Here is a 21,069-nt window from a genome sequence, read left to right on the forward strand (position 1 = left end):
TGGTTCTCTAATTGGAGTTGCCTTAACCCTTGTGAGAGCTGATCAACCCTCTGGGATAAATTATAAACGTGTGAAGGTAATTCTGCTTGATCCATCTTTTTGGCTTGTAATTCTGTCACAGTTCAATCAGAATCTGCTTAATAAAAGGACCAAATGTGCAGATTAATAATTTGTACTTTTCATGCTTCTTCAGTAAATAAAGTTTATTTGTTCCTAGATGAATCATTAAACTAAAAATACTGTTTAGTGATATGATTCCCCTAGAATTTAATTTACCACCTTGTAGTTGTATGTTGTTTATCTTTTACAAACACAAAACTACTGTGTGGATTTAAATATAACTTATTAAGTAAGGTATGGAATGTCATCAAGTAATGAGGATTGGCAAAATATGACTATTAAGGAAACTCTTTGGGGTGATAGAAACTTTCCTATAGATAATATTATCATATGTGAATGCACTGCATCAGCTAGTGAACAGTAAAAGTACAATTGAATAACTTGGAAAAAGTTCCGGTAGAAATTGTTAACTTCTTATCCTTATAAAAGTTTATGTACAATATTGCAACAAAAGTACTTTAGGCAGAACAAGTTGAATAGTTGTTTATCCAAAGCGGTAAGTACTTACACGCTGTGAAGAGAGGGAGAGGAGCCTCAGGCTGCAGCAGCGGCACTAGTGTGTTTGAGCGCGAAGTCCGTTCACAGAGGGAGGCGGTACTGAGGCGGAGCAATCCAAAGACAGCGTAAGCTGTCAGAATTCTGTATCACAGGAAGAACCAGTAGGAGGAGGCTTGGTAGAATCCCAAACAGTAAGGAAACTCAATTACAAGCAATGAAGGAAAGAACTAAGCTCCTTATAAAGGAAGCTAGGCAACCACAATTAAAGGTACAGTGCAAGAGGTTCACTATATGACACACACACACAGCCCCTCCCAGTACCTTATATACAGATATATAATATTATAGAGAGCTTTCCTCTGTCTCACACACAGAGCCCCTACCCAGTACCTTATATACAGATATATAATATTATAGAGAGGTTTCTTCTGTCTCACACACACACCACCCTCTCCCCAGTACCTTATATACAGATATATAATATTATAGAGAGGTTCCCTCTGTCTCACACACACAGCACCCTCCCCAGCACCTTATATACAGATATATAATATTATATAGAGGTTCCCTCTGTCTCACACACACAGCCCCTCCCCAGTACCATATATACAGATATATCATATTATAGAGAGGTTCCTCTGTCTCAAACACACAGCCCCTCCCAAGTACCTTATATACAGATATATAATATTATAGAGATGTTCCCTCTGTCTCTCTCACACACACAGCCCCTCTCCAGTACCTTATATACAGATATATCATATTATAGAGAGGTTCCCTCTATCTCACACACAGCCCTCTCCAGTACCTTATATACAGATATATAATATTATATAGAGGTTCCCTCTGTCTCACACATACAGCCCCATCCACAGTACCTTATATACAGATATATAATATAGAGAGGTTCCCTCTGTCTCTCACACACACAGCCCCTCCCAGTACCTTATATACAGATATATAATATTATAGAGCTTCCCTCTGTCTCACACACAGAGCCCCTCCCCAGAACCTTATATACAGATATATAATAATATAGAGATGTTCCCTCTGTCTCTCTCACACACACAGCCCCTCCCCAGTACCTTATATACAGATATATCATATTATAGAGAGGTTCCCCCTCTGTCTCACACACACAGCCCCTCCCCAGTACCTTATATACAGATATATATTATTATAAAAAGGTGCCTCTGCCTCTTGCATACACTACTAATATAAAGAGATCCCTCTGTCTCTCAAACACATAGCCCCTCCCCAGTACCTTATATACAGATATATAATATTATAGAGAGGTTCCCTCTGTCTCTCACACACACACACAGCCCCTCCCCAGTACCTTACATACAGATATATAATATTATAGAGAGGTTCCCTCTGTCTCACTCACACACAGCCCCTCCCCAGTACCTTATATACAGATATATAATTTTATAAAGAGGTTCCCTCTGTCTCACACACACACAACCCCTCCCTAGTACCTTATGTACAGATATATATTATTATAGAGAGGTTCCCTCTGTCTCACACACACACAGCCCTCTCCAGTACCTTATATATAGATATATAATATTATAGAGAGGTTCCCTCTGTCTCACACACAGTCCCCAGTACCTTATATACAGATATATAATATTATATAGAGGTTCCCTCTGTCTCACACATACAGCCCCATCCACAGTACCTTATATATAGATCTATAATATAGAGAGGTTCCCTCTGTCTCTCGCACACACAGCCCCTCCCCAGTACCTTATATACAGATATATAATATTATAGAGAGGTTCCCTCTGTCTTACACACACAGCCCCTCCCCAGTACCTTATATACAGATATATCATATTATAGAGAGGTTCCTCTGTCTCAAACACACAGCCCCTCCCCAGTACCTTATATACAGATATATAATATTATAGAGATGTTCCCTCTGTCTCTCTCACACACACAGCCCCTCCCCAGTACCTTATATACAGATATATCATATTATAGAGAGGTTCCCTATGTCTCACACACACAGCCCCTCCCCAGTACCTTATATACAGATATATCATATTATAGAGAGGTTCCTCTGTCTCAAACACACAGCCCCTCCCAAGTACCTTATATACAGATATATAATATTATAGAGATGTTCCCTCTGTCTCTCTCACACACACAGCCCCTCCCCAGTACCTTATATACAGATATATATTATTATAAAAAGGTGCCTCTGCCTCTTGCATACACTACTAATATAAAGAGATCCCTCTGTCTCTCTCACACACACAGCCCCTCCCCAGTACCTTACATACAAATATATAATATTATAGAGAGGTTCCATCTGTCTTACTCACACACAGCCCCTCCCCAGTACCTTATATACAGATATATAATTTTATAAAGAGGTTCCCTCTGTCTCACACACACACACAGCCCCTACCCATTACCTTATATAGAGATATATAATATTATAGAGAGGTTCCCTCTGCCTCACACACACAGCCCCTCCCCAGTACCTTATATACAGATATATAATTATCTCCCTCTGTATTACACACACACAACATAGCCCCTCCCTAGTACTTTATATACATATATATGATATTATAGAGTTTCCCTGTCTCACACAGCCCTTCCCCAGTACCTTATATACATATATATAATATTATAGAGAGGTTCAATCTGTCTCTCACACACATACAGCCCCCTCCCCAGTACCTTACATACAGATATATAATATTATAGAGAGGTTCCATCTGTCTTACTCACACACAGCCCCTCCCCAGTACCTTATATACATATATATAATTTTATAAAGAGGTTCCCTCTGTCTCACACACACACAACCCCTCCCCAGTACATTATGTACAGATATATAATATTATAGAGAGATTCCCTCTGGCTCACACACACACACAGCCCCTACCCATTACCTTATATAGAGATATATAATATTATAGAGAGGTTCCCTCTATCTCACACACACACAGCCCTCTCCAGTACCCTATATACAGATATATAATATTATAGAGAGGTTCCCTCTGTCTCACACACACAGCCCCTCCCCAGTACCTTATATACAGATATATAATTATCTCCCTCTGTATTACACACACACACAACATAGCCCCTCCCTAGTACTTTATATACATATATATGATATTATAGAGAGTTTCCCTGTCTCACACAGCCCCTCCCCAGTACCTTATATACATATATATAATATTATAGAGAGGTTCAATCTGTCTCTCACACACATACAGCCCCCTCCCCAGTACCTTATATACAGATATATAATATTATAGAGAGATAACCTCTGTCACACACACACACAGCCCCTCCCCAGTACCTTATATACAGATATATCATATTATAGAGAGGTTCCCTCTTTCTCTCACACACACAGCCCCTCCCCAGTACCTTATATACAGATATATAATATTATAGAGAAATAACCTGTCAGTCACACAAACAGCCCCTCCCCAGTACCTTATATACAGATATATAATATTATAGAGAGGTTCCCTCTGTCTCTCACACACACAGCCCCTCCCCAGTAACTTATATACAGATATATAATATTATATAGAGATTCCCATTCCCCAGTACCTTATATACAGATATATAATATTATAGAGAGGTTCCCTCTGTCTCACACACACAGCCCCTCCACAGTACCTTATATACAGATATATAATATTATAGAGAGGTTCCCTCTGTCACACACACACAGCCCCTCCCCAGTACCTTATACACAGATATATAATATTATAGAGAGGTTCCCTCTGTCTCACACAGCCCCTCTCCAGTACCTTATATACAGATATATAATATTATAGAGAGGTTCCCTCTGTCTCACACAGCCCCTCTCCAGTACCTTATATACAGATATATAATATTATAGAGAAATTCCATCTACCTCACACATCCCCTCCCCAGTACCTTATATACAGATATATAATATTATATAGAGATTCCCTCTGTCACACACACAGCCCCTCCCCAGTACCTTATATACAGATATAATATTATAGAGAAGTTCCCTCTGTCTCACACACACACACACACACACACAGCCCCAGTACCTTATACACAGATATATAATATTATAGAGAGGCTCCCTCTGTATACACACACTAGTTCCTGCTGCCTCATACACACACACAGACATCATTAGTACATTATACACAGGTATTTACCAGTATAGAAAAGGGGGCTTTGTTCATATTTACCGTTGAGTACTGAGACGGCAGCAGCTCGTTCCCATCCAGCTAAAGAACCCGTGATGTCATAAGTCACATGACTGCTGCGGCCAAAGGTAAAGAGGATACAACTGTCCCTTCCGCTTATTAGGAACAAGCTGCCATGGTTTTACCAGGTAACTATAAGATCCCTATAGAAGGTACTGCAGTGTATAAAGAGGATCTTCTGTATATTATAGATGTATTTCATTTACTGAGGAGGGGTTGTGTGTTCAAGAGGCAGATATAATATTATATATCTGTATATTAGGTACTGGAGGGGGCTGTGTGTGTTTGAGACAAGGGAACCTCTCTATAATATTATATATCTGTATATAAGGTACTGGAGGGGGCTGTGTGTGTTTGAGACAAGGGAACCTCTCTATAATATTATATATCTGTATATAAAGTACTGGGGAGGGGCTGTATGTGTGTGTGAGACAGAGGAAACCTCTCTATAATATTATATATCTGCATATAAGGTACTGGGGAGGTACTGTGTGTGTGTGTGTGTGTGTGAGAGACAGAGGGAACCTCTCTATAATATTATATATCTGCATATACAGTACTGGTGAGGGGCTGTGTGTGTGAGACACAGGAAACCTCTCTATAATATTATATATCTGTATATAAGGTAATGGGGAGGGGCTGTGTGTGTGAGAAAGAGGGAACCTCTCTATAATATTATATATCTGTATATAAGGCACTGTGAGGGGCTGTGTGTGTGAGACAGAGGAAACCTCGCTATAATATTATATATCTGTATATAAGGTACTTGGGAGAGGCTGTATGTGTGTGAGACAGAGGGAACCTCTCTATAATATTATATATCTGTATATAAGGTACTGGGGAGAGGCTGTATTTGTGTGAGACAGAGGGAACCTCTCTATAATAGTATATATCTGTATATAAGGTACTGAGGAGAGGCTGTATGTGTGAGAGACAGAGGGAACCTCTCTATAATATTATATATCTGTATATAAGGTACTGGGGAGAGGCTGTATTTGTGTGAGGCAGAGGGAACCTCTCTATAATAGTATATATCTGTATATAAGGTACTGAGGAGAGGCTGTATGTGTGAGAGACAGAGGGAACCTCTATTTAATATTATATACCTGTATATAAGTTACTGGGGAGGGGCTTTGTGTGTGTGAGACAGAGGGAACTTCTCTATAATATTATATATCTGTTTATACGGTACCCGGGAGGGGCTGTATGTGTGTGAGAGAGAGGGAACCTCTCTATAATATTATATATCTGTATATAAGGTACTGGGCAGGGGCTGTGTGTGTGTGTGAAACAGGGAACCTCTCTTTAATATGATATATCTGTATATAAGGTACTGGGGAGGGGGCTTTGGTTGTGTGAGACAGAGGTAACCTCTCTATAATATTTTATATATCTGTATATAAGGTACTGGGGAGGGGCTGTGTGTATGTGTGAGGCAGAGGGAACCTCTATAATATTATATATCTGTATATAAGGTACTGGGGAGGGGCTGTGTGTGTGTGAGACAGAGGGAACCTCTATAATTTTATATTTCTGTATATAAGGTACTGGGCAGGGGCTGTGTGTGAGAGAGACAGAGGGAACCTCTGTATAATATTATATATCTATATATAAGGTACTGGGGAGGGGCTGTGTGTGTGCGAGACAGAGGGAACCTCTCTATAATATTATATATCTGCATATAAGGTACTGGGGATTGGCTGTGTGTGTGTGAGACAGGGAACCTCTCTATAATATTATATATCTGTATATAATGTACTGGGGAGGGGCAGTGTGTGTGAGACAGAGGGAACCTCTCTATAATATTATATATCTGTATATTAGGTACTGGAGGGGGCTGTGTGTGTTTCAGCCAAGGGAACCTCTATATAATATTATATATCTGCATATAAAGTACTGGTGAGGGGCTGTGTGTGAGACACAGGACACCTCTCTATAATATTATATATCTGTATATAAGGTACTGGGGAGGGGCTGTGTGTGTGTGTGTGAGACAGAGGGAATCTCTCTATAATATTATATATCTGTATATAAGGTACTGGGGAGGGGCTGCGTGTGTGTGAAACAGAGAGAACCTCTCTATAATATTATATATCTGTATATAAGATACTGGGGAGGGGCTGTGTGTGAGGGACAGAGGGAACCTCTCTATAATATTATGTTTAAATATTTTTATTGATTTTTCAAATTAAAATATCGTTATACAAATAAACTAAAAAAAAACAAAACAGGTTCAGTCTGTAAAAGAGTCACCATCATTACATACATGTTGGGATTTTACTCCGATTAATATTTTCATCATATCAAACATAACATCCTACTTCAATCAATAAGTACAGGTAGCCCTCAGTTTCCGCCGGGGTTATATATCTGTATATAAGGTACTGGGGAGGGGCTGTGTGTGTGTGTGAGACAGAGGGAATCTCTCTATAATATTATATATCTGTATATAAGGTACTGGGGAGGGGCTGCGTGTGTGTGAAACAGAGAGAACCTCTCTATAATATTATATATCTGTATATAAGATACTGGGGAGGGGCTGTGTGTGAGGGACAGAGGGAACCTCTCTATAATATTATGTTTAAATATTTTTATTGATTTTTCAAATTAAAACATCGTTATACAAATAAACTAAAAAAAAAAAAAACAGGTTCAGTCTGTAAAAGAGTCACCATCATTACATACATGTTGGGATTTTACTCCGATTAATATTTTCATCATATCAAACATAACATCCTACTTCAATCAATAAGTACGTGTATCAGTTCTCACATAATGTCCTCTCTAACTCTGACCTTTTATATGGGATTTTGTCTTATCCGTCTAGCCCCCTCAATATGCATAATGTATGGTTCCCATATATCAATGAATCGGTCTTTGGTGTTTAAGAGTTCAGCCGTGGCACTTGACATATTATAGTGGTATTCTATTCTCTTTTCAATATAGTCAAAGGAAGGGACAACCATTTTCCAAAATTTAGCTATACACATGCGTGTGACAGTACAAATCATATTGACTAATTTATAATGCCTCTTTAGAGGTCCTTCTAGCGGAAAATGCAATAGGGCCTGCTCTGGAGAGAGGGCTATATCTGATTCTAGTATTACGCTTAAAAAATTTGAGATATAATCCCACACTCGCTTGACCTTATATTGGCTGATTGGTTCAGCCAATCGGATTGAACTTGAATCTGATTGGCTGATTCAATCAACCAATCAGATTTTTCTACCTTAATTCCGATTGGCTGATAGAATCCTATCAGCCAATCGGAATTCGACGGACGCCATCTTGGATGACGTCATTTAAAGGAACCTCATTCGTCGGGAAGTCGTCGTCCCGGATGGATGCTCCGCGGCGGAGGAGCGAAGAAAGAAGATTGAAGATGCCGCTTTGCTTGAAGACATCACCGGATGGAAGAAGACTCTCTGCCGCTTGCTTGAAGACATCACCGGATGGAAGAAGACTCTCTGCCGCTTGCTTGACGACATCGCCTGATGGAAGAAGACTTCACTGCAGCTTGCTTGAAGACATCGCCCGGATCGGAAGAAGAGTTCTGCCCGGCGGGGTGAATACAAGGTAGGGAGATCTTCAGGGGGGTAGTGTTAGGTTTATTTAAGTGGGGTTTGGGTTAGATCAGGGGTATGTGGGCGGTGGGTTGTAATGTTGGGGGTGGTATTGTGTTTTTTTTTTCAGACAAAAGAGCAGTTTTCTTTGGGGCATACCCCGCAAAAGGCCCTTTTAAGGGCTGGTAAGGTAAAAGAGCTAACTTTTTAAATTTAGAATAGGGCAGGGAATTTTTTTTTATTTTGGGGGGCTTTATTATTTTATTAGGGGGCTTAGAATAGGTGTAATTAGCTTAAAAATCTTGTAATATTTTTTTTATTTTTTGTAATTTAGTGTTTTGTTTTTTTTTGTAATTTAGTTTATTTAATTGTATTTTAGTTAGATATTTGTAGTTTATTTAATTTATTGATAGTGTAGGTGTATTTGTAACTTAGGTTAGGATTTATTTTACAGGTAAATTGGTAATTATTTTAACTAGGTAGCTATTAAATAGTTATTAACTATTTAATAGCTATTGTACCTAGTTAAAATAAATACCAAGTTACCTGTAAAATAAATATAAACCCTAAAATAGCTACAATGTAATTATTAATTATATTGTAGCTATCTTAGGGTTTATTTTATAGGTAAGTATTTAGATTTAAATAGGAATATTTTAATTAATAATATTAATATTAGATTTATTTTAATAAGAGTTTAGTTAGGGATGTTAGAGTTAGATAGGGTTATTATACTTAATATATATAATATAATAACAATATTAACTATACAGGGAGTGCAGAATTATTAGGCAAATGAGTATTTTGACCACATCATCCTCTTTATGCATGTTGTCTTACTCCAAGCTGTATAGGCTTGAAATCCTACTACCAATTAAGCATATTAGGTGATGTGCATCTCTGTAATGAGAAGGGGTGTGGTCTAATGACATCAACACCCTATATCAGGTGTGCATAATTATTAGGCAACTTCCTTTCCTTTGGCAAAATGGGTCAAAAGAAGGACTTGACAGGCTCAGAAAAGTCAAAAATAGTGAGATATCTTGCAGAGGGATGCAGCACTCTTAAAATTGCAAAGCTTCTGAAGCGTGATCATCGAACAATCAAGCGTTTCATTCAAAATAGTCAACAGGGTCGCAAGAAGCGTGTGGAAAAACCAAGGCGCAAAATAATTGCCCATGAACTGAGAAAAGTCAAGCGTGCAGCTGCCAAGATGCCACTTGCCACCAGTTTGGCCATATTTCAGAGCTGCAACATCACTGGAGTGCCCAAAAGCACAAGGTGTGCAATACTCAGAGACATGGCCAAGGTAAGAAAGGCTGAAAGACGACCACCACTGAACAAGACACACAAGCTGAAACGTCAAGACTGGGCCAAGAAATATCTCAAGACTGATTTTTCTAAGGTTTTATGGACTGATGAAATGAGAGTGAGTCTTGATGGGCTAGATGGATGGGCCCGTGGCTGGATTGGTAAAGGGCAGAGAGCTCCAGTCCGACTCAGACGCCAGCAAGGTGGAGGTGGAGTACTGGTTTGGGCTGGTATCATCAAAGATGAGCTTGTGGGGCCTTTTCGGGTTGAGGATGGAGTCAAGCTCAACTCCCAGTCCTACTGCCAGTTTCTGGAAGACACCTTCTTCAAGCAGTGGTACAGGAAGAAGTCTGCATCCTTCAAGAAAAACATGATTTTCATGCAGGACAATGCTCCATCACACGCGTCCAAGTACTCCACAGCGTGGCTGGCAAGAAAGGGTATAAAAGAAGAAAATCTAATGACATGGCCTCCTTGTTCACCTGATCTGAACCCCATTGAGAACCTGTGGTCCATCATCAAATGTGAGATTTACAAGGAGGGAAAACAGTACACCTCTCTGAACAGTGTCTGGGAGGCTGTGGTTGCTGCTGCACGCAATGTTGATGGTGAACAGATCAAAACACTGACAGAATCCATGGATGGCAGGCTTTTGAGTGTCCTTGCAAAGAAAGGTGGCTATATTGGTCACTGATTTGTTTTTGTTTTGTTTTTGAATGTCAGAAATGTATATTTGTGAATGTTGAGATGTTATATTGGTTTCATTGGTAAAAATAAATAATTTAAATGGGTATATGTAACCTAATACATTACATAGTACAGTTACACTCATATTAACACTGTCTAATAAATATACATTACACAGTACAGTTACACTCATATTAAAACTGTCTAATAAATATACATTACACAGTACAGTTACACTCATATTAACACTGTCTAATAAATACATTACATAGTACAGTTACACTCATATTAACACTGGCTAATAAATATACATTACACAGTACAGTTACACTCATATTAACACTGTCTAGGGTTAGATTAGGGGTATGTGGGTGGTGGGTTGTAATGTTGTGGGGGGATTGTATGTTTTTTTAAATGCAAAAGAGCTGATTTATTTGGGGCATGTCCCGCAAAAGGCCCTTTTAAGGGCTGGTAAGTTAAAAGAGCTGTTTAATTTTTATTTTAGAATAGGGTAGGGCATTTTTTTATTTTGGGGGGCTTTGTTATTTTTTTAGGGGGCTTAGAGTAGGTGTAATTAGTTTAAAATTCTTGTAATCTTTTTTTATTTTTTGTAATTTAGTTTAGTTGATTTAATTGTAGATAATTGTAGGTAGTTTATTTAATTTATTTATTGATAGTGTAGTGTTAGGTTTAATTGTAACTTAGGTTAGGATTTATTTTACAGGTAATTTTGTAATTATTTTAACTAGGTAGCTATTAAATAGTTATTAACTATTTAATAGCTATTGTACCTAGTTAAAATAAATACAAAGTTGCCTGTAAAATAAATATAAATCCTAAAATAGCTACAATATAATTATTCGTTATATTGTAGCTATATTAGGGTTTATTTTACAGGTAAGTATTTAGTTTTAAATAGGATTAATTTATTTAATAAGATTTATTTTATTTCGTTAGATTTAAATTATATTTAACTTAGGGGGGTGTTAGGGTTTGGGTTAGACTTAGCTTTAGGGGTTAATACATTTATTATAGTAGCGGCGAGGTCCGGTCGGCAGATTTGGGGTTAATAAGTGTAGGTAAGGTAGCGGCAACGTTGGGGGGGCAGATTAGGGGTTAATAAATATTATGTAGGTGTCGGCGATGTTAGGGGCAGCAGATTAGGGGTACATAGGGATAATGTAGGTTGCGGCGGTGTGCGGTCGGCAGATTAGGGGTTACAAATTTTTATTAGAGTGGCGGCGATGTGGGGGGACCTCGGTTTAGGGGTGCATAGGTAGTTTATGGGTGTTAGTGTACTTTAGAGCACAGTAGTTAAGAGCTTTATGAACCGGCATTAGCCCAGAAAGCTCTTAACTCCTGACTTTTTTCTGCGGCTGAAGTCTTGTTTTTAGAGTTCTAACGCTCACTTCAGCCAAGACTCTAAATACCAGAGTTAGAAAGATCCCATTGAAAAGATAGGATACGCAATTGACGTAAGGGGATCTGCGGTATGGAAAAGTCGCGGCTGGAAAGTGAGCGTTAGACACTTTCCTGACTGACTCAAAATACCAGCGGGCGGCCAAAACCAGCGTTAGAACCCCCTAACGCTGGTTTGGACGGCTAACGCAGAACTCTAAATCTAGGCGAGTGTTAATATGAGTGTAACTGTACTGTGTAATGTATATCAGACAGTGTTAATATGAGTGTAACTGTACTGTGTAATGTATATTTATCAGACAGTGTTAATATGAGTGTAACTGTACTATGTAATGTATTTATTAGACAGTGTTAATATGAGTGTAACTGTACTGTGTAATGTATATTTATTAGATAGTGTTATTATGTGTGTAACTGTACTATGTAATGTATATTTATTAGACAGTGTTAATATGAGTGTAACTGTACTATGTAATGTATATTTATTAGACAGTGTTAATATGAGTGTAACTGTACTGTGTAAGGTATATTTATTAGACAGTGTTAATATGAGTGTAACTGTACTGTGTAAGGTATATTTATTAGACAGTGTTAATATGAGTGTAACTGTACTATGTAATGTATTTATTAGACAGTGTTAATATGAGTGTAACTGTACTGTGTAATGTATATTTATTAGATAGTGTTATTATGTGTGTAACTGTACTATGTAATGTATATTTATTAGACAGTTTTAATATGAGTGTAACTGTACTATGTAATGTATATTTATTAGACAGTGTTAATATGAGTGTAACTGTACTGTGTAATGTATATTTATCAGACAGTGTTAATATGAGTGTAACTGTACTATGTAATGTATTTATTAGACAGTGTTAATATGAGTGTAACTGTACTGTGTAATGTATATTTATTAGATAGTGTTATTATGTGTGTAACTGTACTATGTAATGTATATTTATTAGACAGTGTTAATATGAGTGTAACTGTACTATGTAATGTATATTTATTAGACAGTGTTAATATGAGTGTAACTTTACTGTGTAATGTATATTTATTAGACAGTGTTAATATGAGTGTAACTGTACTGTGTAATGTATATTTATTAGACAGTTTTAATATGAGTGTAACTGTACTGTGTAATGTATATTTATTAGACAGTGTTAATATGAGTGTAACTGTACTATGTAATGTATTTTTATTAGACAGTGTTAATATGAGTGTAACTGTACTGTGTAATGTATTTATTAGACAGTGTTAATATGAGTGTAACTGTACTGTGTAATGTATTTATCAGACAGTGTTAATATGAGTGTAACTGTACTGTGTAATGTATATTTATTAGACAGTGTTAATATGAGTGTAACTGTACTGTGTAATGTATATTTATTAGACAGTGTTAATATGAGTGTAACTGTACTGTGTAATGTATATTTATTACATAGTGTTATTATGTGTGTAACTGCACTATGTAATGTATATTTATTAGACAGTGTTAATATGAGTGTAACTTTACTGTGTAATGTATATTTATTAGACAGTGTTAATTAGGGGTGTTGAAAATAATCGCCACCACGATGCATCGCAATGCAACCCTCAACGATGCTGCATCGATGCAGTGAAGAGGCTGAATCGATTCACGCAGCATCACGTGTCCCCACCAAATGCCCGGTGGGCCGGGCTGGCTTCAGGGCCAGATTAGCACAGAGGCTATTGTTTTTTTCATCAGGTAGTGGTAGGGTGGAATATTGTGGTACTACTACTATTACTGATTGTGCAAAGTTCTGGAAGTGGCCGCGGGCCCTAGGCTACAAACACCCTGCGAGTCAGCGCTATCTGGGAATCTGTTTTATGGAACAGCTCCAGCCTTTACGCTGCTTCCTAGCAACTTGCAAGGCACAGTGCGTAGCAACACTGGCCCCGGTAAGTGCGGCAGCTTGATTTGCAATGCCTATATACATATATATATATATATATATATATATATATAGCTTCATTGGCAATCAAGCTGCTGCACTCACTAGGGCTGGGCAGGCGTTGCTACGCACTGTGGCTTTCAAGTTGCTAGGAAGCAGAGATGGGGCAGCTGTTCCACAGTCCTCACAGTGATATCATCAGCAGCAGACTAATAGCGCATCAATAAGATAACTTGCACTCATGCAGAGAGTGACATCAGCAGTGCAGGACAATAATATCCAGTGAGCAGTAGCAGACAGGGCAGTAAAACAAAGACGCAACAAGAAGGATCAGCATGAAGTGTGTTGGGATCCTGGCTTTATTTTGTGTAGTAACTATCTGCTCAGTACGGTAAGTCCTGAAAGTAAACTGTTCTGTACAAGGGGCTGGAGTAAGTTTTGTGGCAGCTAAGGGGAGGAGGGGTAAGTTGTGTAATACCCAATGAGGGAGATAGTGAACTTGTGTGAGTGTGCTCTCATACATGTATCTGGTAGTTGTGTGAATGTCCTTTCACTCATTGTGGATCGTGCAGTTGTGTGAGTGCTCTCTCACCCATATGTATACGTCTATCCTTATGCATTAATTTATTAACCCCTCACCTTCCAGCTGCAATACATTACTCTGAGCCAAAGATAAAAACTTGTATACATGCACCAAGCATCACTATATAATACACCATAATTTACCCCTTACCACCTGAATACCCTACCAAACTTAGGCCTAGATTTGGAGTTTGGCGGTAAAAGGGCTGTTAACGCTCCGCGGGTTTTTTTCTGGCCGCACCATAAAATTAACTCTGGTATTGAGAGTCCAAAAAAATGCTGCGTTAGGCTCCAAAAAAGGAGCGTAGAGCATTTTTACCGCAAATGCAACTCTCGATACCAGAGTTGCTTACGGACGCGGCCAGCCTCAAAAACGTGCTCGTGCACGATTCTCCCATAGGAAACAATGGGGCTGTTTGAGCTGAAAAAAAACCTAACACCTGCAAAAAAGCCGCGTTCAGCTCCTAACGCAGCCCCATTGTTTCCTATGGGAAAACACTTCCTACGTCTGCACCTAACACTCTAACATGTACCCCGAGTCTAAACACCCCTACCCTTACACTTATTAACCCCTAATCTGCCGCCCCCGCTATCGCTGACCCCTGCATTACACTTTTAACCCCTAATCTGCCGCTCCGTAAAACGCCGCCACCTACGTTATCCCTATGTACCCCTAATCTGCTGCCCTAACATCGCCGACCCCTATGTTATATTTATTAACCCCTAATCTGCCCCCCACAACGTCGCCGACACCTACCTACACTTATTAACCCCTAATCTGCCGAGCGGACCTGAGCGCTACTATAATAAAGTTATTAACCCCTAATCCGCCTCACTAACCCTATCATAAATAGTATTAACCCCTAATCTGCCCTCCCTAACATCGCCGACACCTACCTTCAATTATTAACCCCTAATCTGCCGACCGGAGCTCACCGCTATTCTAATAAATGTATTAACCCCTAAAGCTAAGTCTAACCCTAACACTAACACCCCCCTAAGTTAAATATAATTTTTATCTAACGAAATAAATTAACTCTTATTAAATAACTTATTCCTATTTAAAGCTAAATACTTACCTGTAAAATAAATCCTAATATAGCTACAATATAAATTATAATTACATTGTAGCTATTTTAGGATTAATATTTATTTTACAGGCAACTTTGTATTTATTTTAACCAGGTACAATAGCTATTAAATAGTTAAGAACTATTTAATAGTTACCTAGTTAAAATAATAACAAATTTACCTGTAAAATAAATCATAACCTAAGATATAATTAAACCTAACACTACCCTATCAATAAAATAATTAAATAAACTACCTACAATTATCTACAATTAAACCTAACACTACACTATCAATAAATTAATTACATACAATACCTACAAATAAATACAATTAAATAAACTAGCTAAAGTACAAAAAATAAAAAAGAACTAAGTTACAGAAAATAAAAAAATATTTACAAACATAAGAAAAATATTACAACAATTTTAAACTAATTACACCTACTCTAAGCCCCCTAATAAAATAACAAAGCCCCCCAAAATAAAAAATTCCCTACCCTATTCTAAATTAAAAAAGTGACAAGCTCTTTTACCTTACCAGCCCTGAACAGGGCCCTTTGCGGGGCATGCCCCAAGAAGTTCAGCTCTTTTGCCTGTAAAAAAAAACATACAATACCCCCCCCCCCCAACATTACAACCCACCACCCACATACCCCTAATCTAACCCAAACCCCCCTTAAATAAACCTAACACTAAGCCCCTGAAGATCTTCCTACCTTGTCTTCACCATCCAGGTATCACCGATCCGTCCTGGCTCCAAGATCTTCATCCAACCCAAGGGGGGGTTGGCGATCCATAATCCGGTGCTGAAGAGGTCCAGAAGAGGCTCCAAAGTCTTCCTCCTATCCGGCAAGAAGAGGACATCCGGACCGGCAAACATCTTCTCCAAGCGGCATCTTCGATCTTCTTCCATCCGGTGCGGAGCGGGTCCATCTTGAAGCAGGCGACGCGGATCCATCCTCTTCTTCCGATGTCTCCCGACTAATGACGGTTCCTTTAAGGGACGTCATCCAAGATGGCGTCCCTCGAATTCCGATTGGCTGATAGGATTCTATCAGCCAATCGGAATTAAGGTAGGAATTTTCTGATTGGCTGATGGAATCAGCCAATCAGAATCAAGTTCAATCCGATTGGCTGATCCAATCAGCCAATCAGATTGAGCTCGCATTCTATTGGCTGTTCCGATCAGCCAATAGAATGCGAGCTCAATCTGATTGGCTGATTGGATCGGCCAATCGGATTGAACTAGATTCTGATTGGCTGATTCCATCAGCCAATCAGAAAATTCCTACCTTAATTCCGATTGGCTGATAGAATCCTATCAGCCAATCGGAATTCGAGGGACGCCATCTTGGATGACGTCCCTTAAAGGAACCGTCATTAGTCGGGAGACATCGGAAGAAGAGGATGGATCCGCGTCGCCTGCTTCAAGATGGACCCGCTCCGCACCGGATGGAAGAAGATCGAAGATGCCGCTTGGAGAAGATGTTTGGCGGTCCGGATGTCCTCTTCTTGCCGGATAGGAGGAAGACTTTGGAGCCTCTTCTGGACCTCTTCAGCACCGGATTATGGATCGCCAACCCCCCCTTGGGTTGGATGAAGATCTTGGAGCCAGGACGGATCGGTGATACCTGGATGGTGAAGACAAGGTAGGAAGATCTTCAGGGGCTTAGTGTTAGGTTTATTTAAGGGGGGTTTGGGTTAGATTAGGGGTATGTGGGTGGTGGGTTGTAATGTTGGGGGGGGGGGTATTGTATGTTTTTTTTTACAGGCAAAAGAGCTGAACTTCTTGGGGCATGCCCCGCAAAGGGCCCTGTTCAGGGCTGGTAAGGTAAAAGAGCTTGTAACTTTTTTAATTTAGAATAGGGTAGGGAATTTTTTATTTTGGGGGTCTTTGTTATTTTATTAGGGGGCTTAGAGTAGGTGTAATTAGTTTAAAATTGTTGTAATATTTTTCTTATGTTTGTAAATATTTTTTTATTTTCTGTAACTTAGTTCTTTTTTATTTTTTGTACTTTAGCTAGTTTATTTAATTGTATTTATTTGTAGGTATTGTATGTAATTAATTTATTGATAGTGTAGTGTTAGGTTTAATTGTAGATAATTGTAGGTAGTTTATTTAATTATTTTATTGATAGGGTAGTGTTAGGTTTAATTATATCTTAGGTTATGATTTATTTTACAGGTAAATTTGTTATTATTTTAACTAGGTAACTATTAAATAGTTCTTAACTATTTAATAGCTATTGTACCTGGTTAAAATAAATACAAAGTTGCCTGTAAAATAAATATTAATCCTAAAATAGCTACAATATAATTATTATTTATATTGTAGCTATATTAGGGTTTATTTTACAGGTAAGTATTTAGCTTTAAATAGGAATAAGTTATTTAATAAGAGTTAATTTATTTCGTTAGATGTAAATTATATTTAACTTAGGGGGGTGTTAGGGTTAGACTTAGCTTTAGGGGTTAATACATTTATTAGAATAGCGGTGAGCTCCGGTCGTCAGATTAGGGGTTAATAATTGAAGTTAGGTGTCGGCGATGTTAGGGAGGGCAGATTAGGGGTTAATACTATTTATGATAGGGTTAGTGAGGCGGATTAGGGGCTAATAACTTTATTATAGTAGCGCTCAGGTCCGGTCGGCAGATTAGGGGTTAATAAGTGTAGGCAGGTGTCGGCGACGTTGAGGGGGGCAGATTAGGGGTTAATAAATATAATATAGGGGTCGGCGATGTTAGGGGCAGCAGATTAGGGGTACATAGGGATAACGTAGGTGGCGGCGATTTGCGGTCGGAAGATTAGGGGTTAATTATTTTAAGTAGCTTGCGGCGACGTTGTGGGGGGCAAGTTAGGGGTTAAGAAATATAATATAGGGGTCGGCGGGGTTAGGGGCAGCAGATTAGGGGTACATAAGTATAACGTAGGTGGCGGTCGGCAGATTAGGGGTTAAAAATTTTAATCGAGTGGCGGCGATGTGGGGGGAGCTCGGTTTAGGGGTACATAGGTAGTTTATGGGTGTTAGTGTACTTTAGGGTACAGTAGTTAAGAGCTTTATAAACCGGCGTTAGCCAGAAAGCTCTTAACTCCTGCTTTTTTTCTGCGGCTGGAATCTTGTCGTTAGAGCTCTAACGCTCACTGCAGAAACGACTCTAAATACCGGAGTTAGGAAGATCCCATTGAAAAGATAGGATACGCAAATGGCGTAGGGGGATCTGCGGTATGGAAAAGTCGCGGCTGAAAAGTGAGCGTTAGACCCTATTTTCAGTGACTCCAAATACCGGCGGTAGCCTAAAACCAGCGTTAGGAGCCTCTAACGCTGGTTTTCACGGCTAACGCCAAACTCCAAATCTAGGTCTTAATATTAAACCTCTCACAACACTAACTTTACCATCCCCCACTAAGATAATCCCTTATACCACTACCACCAGCCTTGCAAACTGCTGAAAGCACTAACTGAATTAGGTATTAGACAACTTTATTACTTTGTCAGTGTTTTAGTATTGGAAAAATATTGGTATAATCATCTTAGTTTGAAGTGTAGTTCTGTTATTTTTTTTTTATTCTCCTATAGACAACAATAGACAATGACTGTGTGTGCGTGCATATATATTATATATATATATATATATATATATATATATATATGTATATATATATATATGTATATACTGTGTGTGTGTATATATATATATATATATATATATTTTGTTTGTATGTGTGTGTGTATGTATATATATAAAATATGGAATAGAACAAGATCATGAAAATCATGGGCAGTAATCGTGATGCATCGCGATGCATCGTAGAATCGAATCGTATCGAATCGTTACGATGATAATCGTAATCAAATCGAATCGTGAGACAGGTGAAGATGCGCAGCTCTAGTGTTAATATGAGTGTAACTGTACTGTGTAATGTATATTTATTAGACAGTGTTAATATGAGTGTAACTGTACTATGTAATGTATATTTATTAGACAGTGTTAATATGAGTGTAACTGTACTATGTAATGTATATTTATTAGACAGTGTTAATATGAGTGTAACTGTACTATGTAATGTATTTTTATTAGACAGTGTTAATTTGAGTGTAACTGTACTATGTAATGTATTTCTCTTGTTAAGTGTATCCAGTCCACGGATCATCCATTACTTATGGGATATTCTCCTTCCCAACAGGAAGTTGCAAGAGGATCACCCACAGCAGAGCTGCTATATAGCTCCTCCCCTAACTGCCATACCCAGTCATTCTCTTGCAACCCTCAACAAAGATGGAGGTCGTAAGAGGAGAGTGGTGTTTTATACTTAGTTTATTTCTTCAATCAAAAGTTTGTTATTTTTAAATGGTACCGGAGTGTGCTGTTTATCTCAGGCAGTATTTAGAAGAAGAATCTGCCTGCATTTTCTATGATCTTAGCAGAAGTAACTAAGATCCATGGCTGTTCTCACATATTCTGAGGAGTGAGGTAACTTCAGAGAGGGAATGGCGTGCAGGTTTTCCTGCAATAAGGTATGTGCAGTTAATATTTTTCTAGGGATGGAATTTGCTAGAAAATGCTGCTTATACCGGATTAATGTAAGTAAAGCCTTAAATGCAGTGATAGCTACTGGTATCAGACTTATTAATAGAGAGGCATACTCTTATAAAAGTGTAATATAAAATGTTTGCTGGCATGTTAATCGTTTTTATATATGTTTGGTGACAAAACTTATTGGGGCCTAGTTTTTTTCCACATGGCTGGTTTGATTTCTGCCTAGAGACAGTTTCCTGAAGCTTTCCCAGTGCAATATGAGTGGGAATGGCCTATTTTAGTGCTTTTCTGTGCAGCTAAAAATACTGACAGAGACATTCAGCTTTCCTCTGCATGATACAGGACATCGCTGAAGGGCTCAAAAGGCTTCAAAGTCGTGTTTGAGGAGGGTAACAATCACAGTAGACTGTGGCAGTTGTTGTGACTGTGTTTAAAAAAACGTTTTTGTCATTTATTATTCTGTTTTTGTTATTAAGGGGTTAATCATCCATTTGCAAGTGGGTGCAATGCTCTGCTGACTTGTTACATACACTGTAAAAATTTTGTTAGTGTAACTGCCTTTTTTCACTGTTATTTCAAATTTTGTCAAAATTTGTTTCTCTTAAAGGCACAGTAACGTTTTTTATATTGCTTGTTAACTTGCTTTAAAGTGTTTTCCAAGCTTGCTAGTCTCATTGCTAGTCTGTACAAACATGTCTGAAACAGAGGATACTTGTTCATTATGTTTAAAAGCCATGGTGGAGCCCCATAGGAGAATGTGTACTAAATGTATTGATTTCACCTTAAACAGTAAAGATCAGTCTTTATCTATAAAAGAATTGTCACCAGAGGGGTCTGTCGAGGGGGAAGTTATGCCGACTAACTCTCCCCACGTGTCGGACCCTTCGCCTCCCGCTCAAGGGACGCACGCTAATATGGCGCCAAGTACATCAGGGACGCCCATAGCGATTACTTTGCAGGACATGGCTGCAATCATGAATAATACCCTGTCAGAGGTATTATCCAGATTGCCTGAATTGAGAGGCAAGCGCGATAGCTCTGGGGTTAGACGAGATACAGAGCGCGTAGATGCTGTAAGAGCCATGTCTAATACTGCGTCACAATATGCAGAACCTGAGGACGGAGAGCTTCA

At 38.6% G+C, this 21,069-nt stretch overlaps 2 protein-coding genes across 3 annotated transcripts in view; one reads left to right on the top strand and one right to left on the bottom strand.

The window, feature by feature from the left end:
• The window catches only part of LOC128666695 (gastrula zinc finger protein XlCGF57.1-like), a 96,127-nt gene extending 91,270 nt beyond the window's left edge, over positions 1–4,857 (bottom strand). The window contains exon 1 of one of the 2 annotated variants that reach the window (XM_053721435.1): positions 4,830–4,857. The gene's annotated coding sequence lies outside the window, so the exon portion shown is untranslated. Of the gene's footprint in view, positions 1–4,796 lie in introns of both variants that reach the window. The other variant, XM_053721433.1, reaches the window with a different exon arrangement.
• A 58-nt stretch (positions 4,858–4,915) lies between these two features.
• LOC128666699 (zinc finger protein 260-like) overlaps positions 4,916–21,069 on the top strand; it is a 130,574-nt gene continuing 114,420 nt past the window's right edge. The window contains exon 1 of the mRNA XM_053721438.1: positions 4,916–4,975. The gene's annotated coding sequence lies outside the window, so the exon portion shown is untranslated. The remainder of the gene's footprint in view (positions 4,976–21,069) is intronic.

The sequence above is a fragment of the Bombina bombina genome, chromosome 7 (assembly GCF_027579735.1).
Source record: "Bombina bombina isolate aBomBom1 chromosome 7, aBomBom1.pri, whole genome shotgun sequence".
Lineage (NCBI taxonomy): Eukaryota > Metazoa > Chordata > Amphibia > Anura > Bombinatoridae > Bombina > Bombina bombina.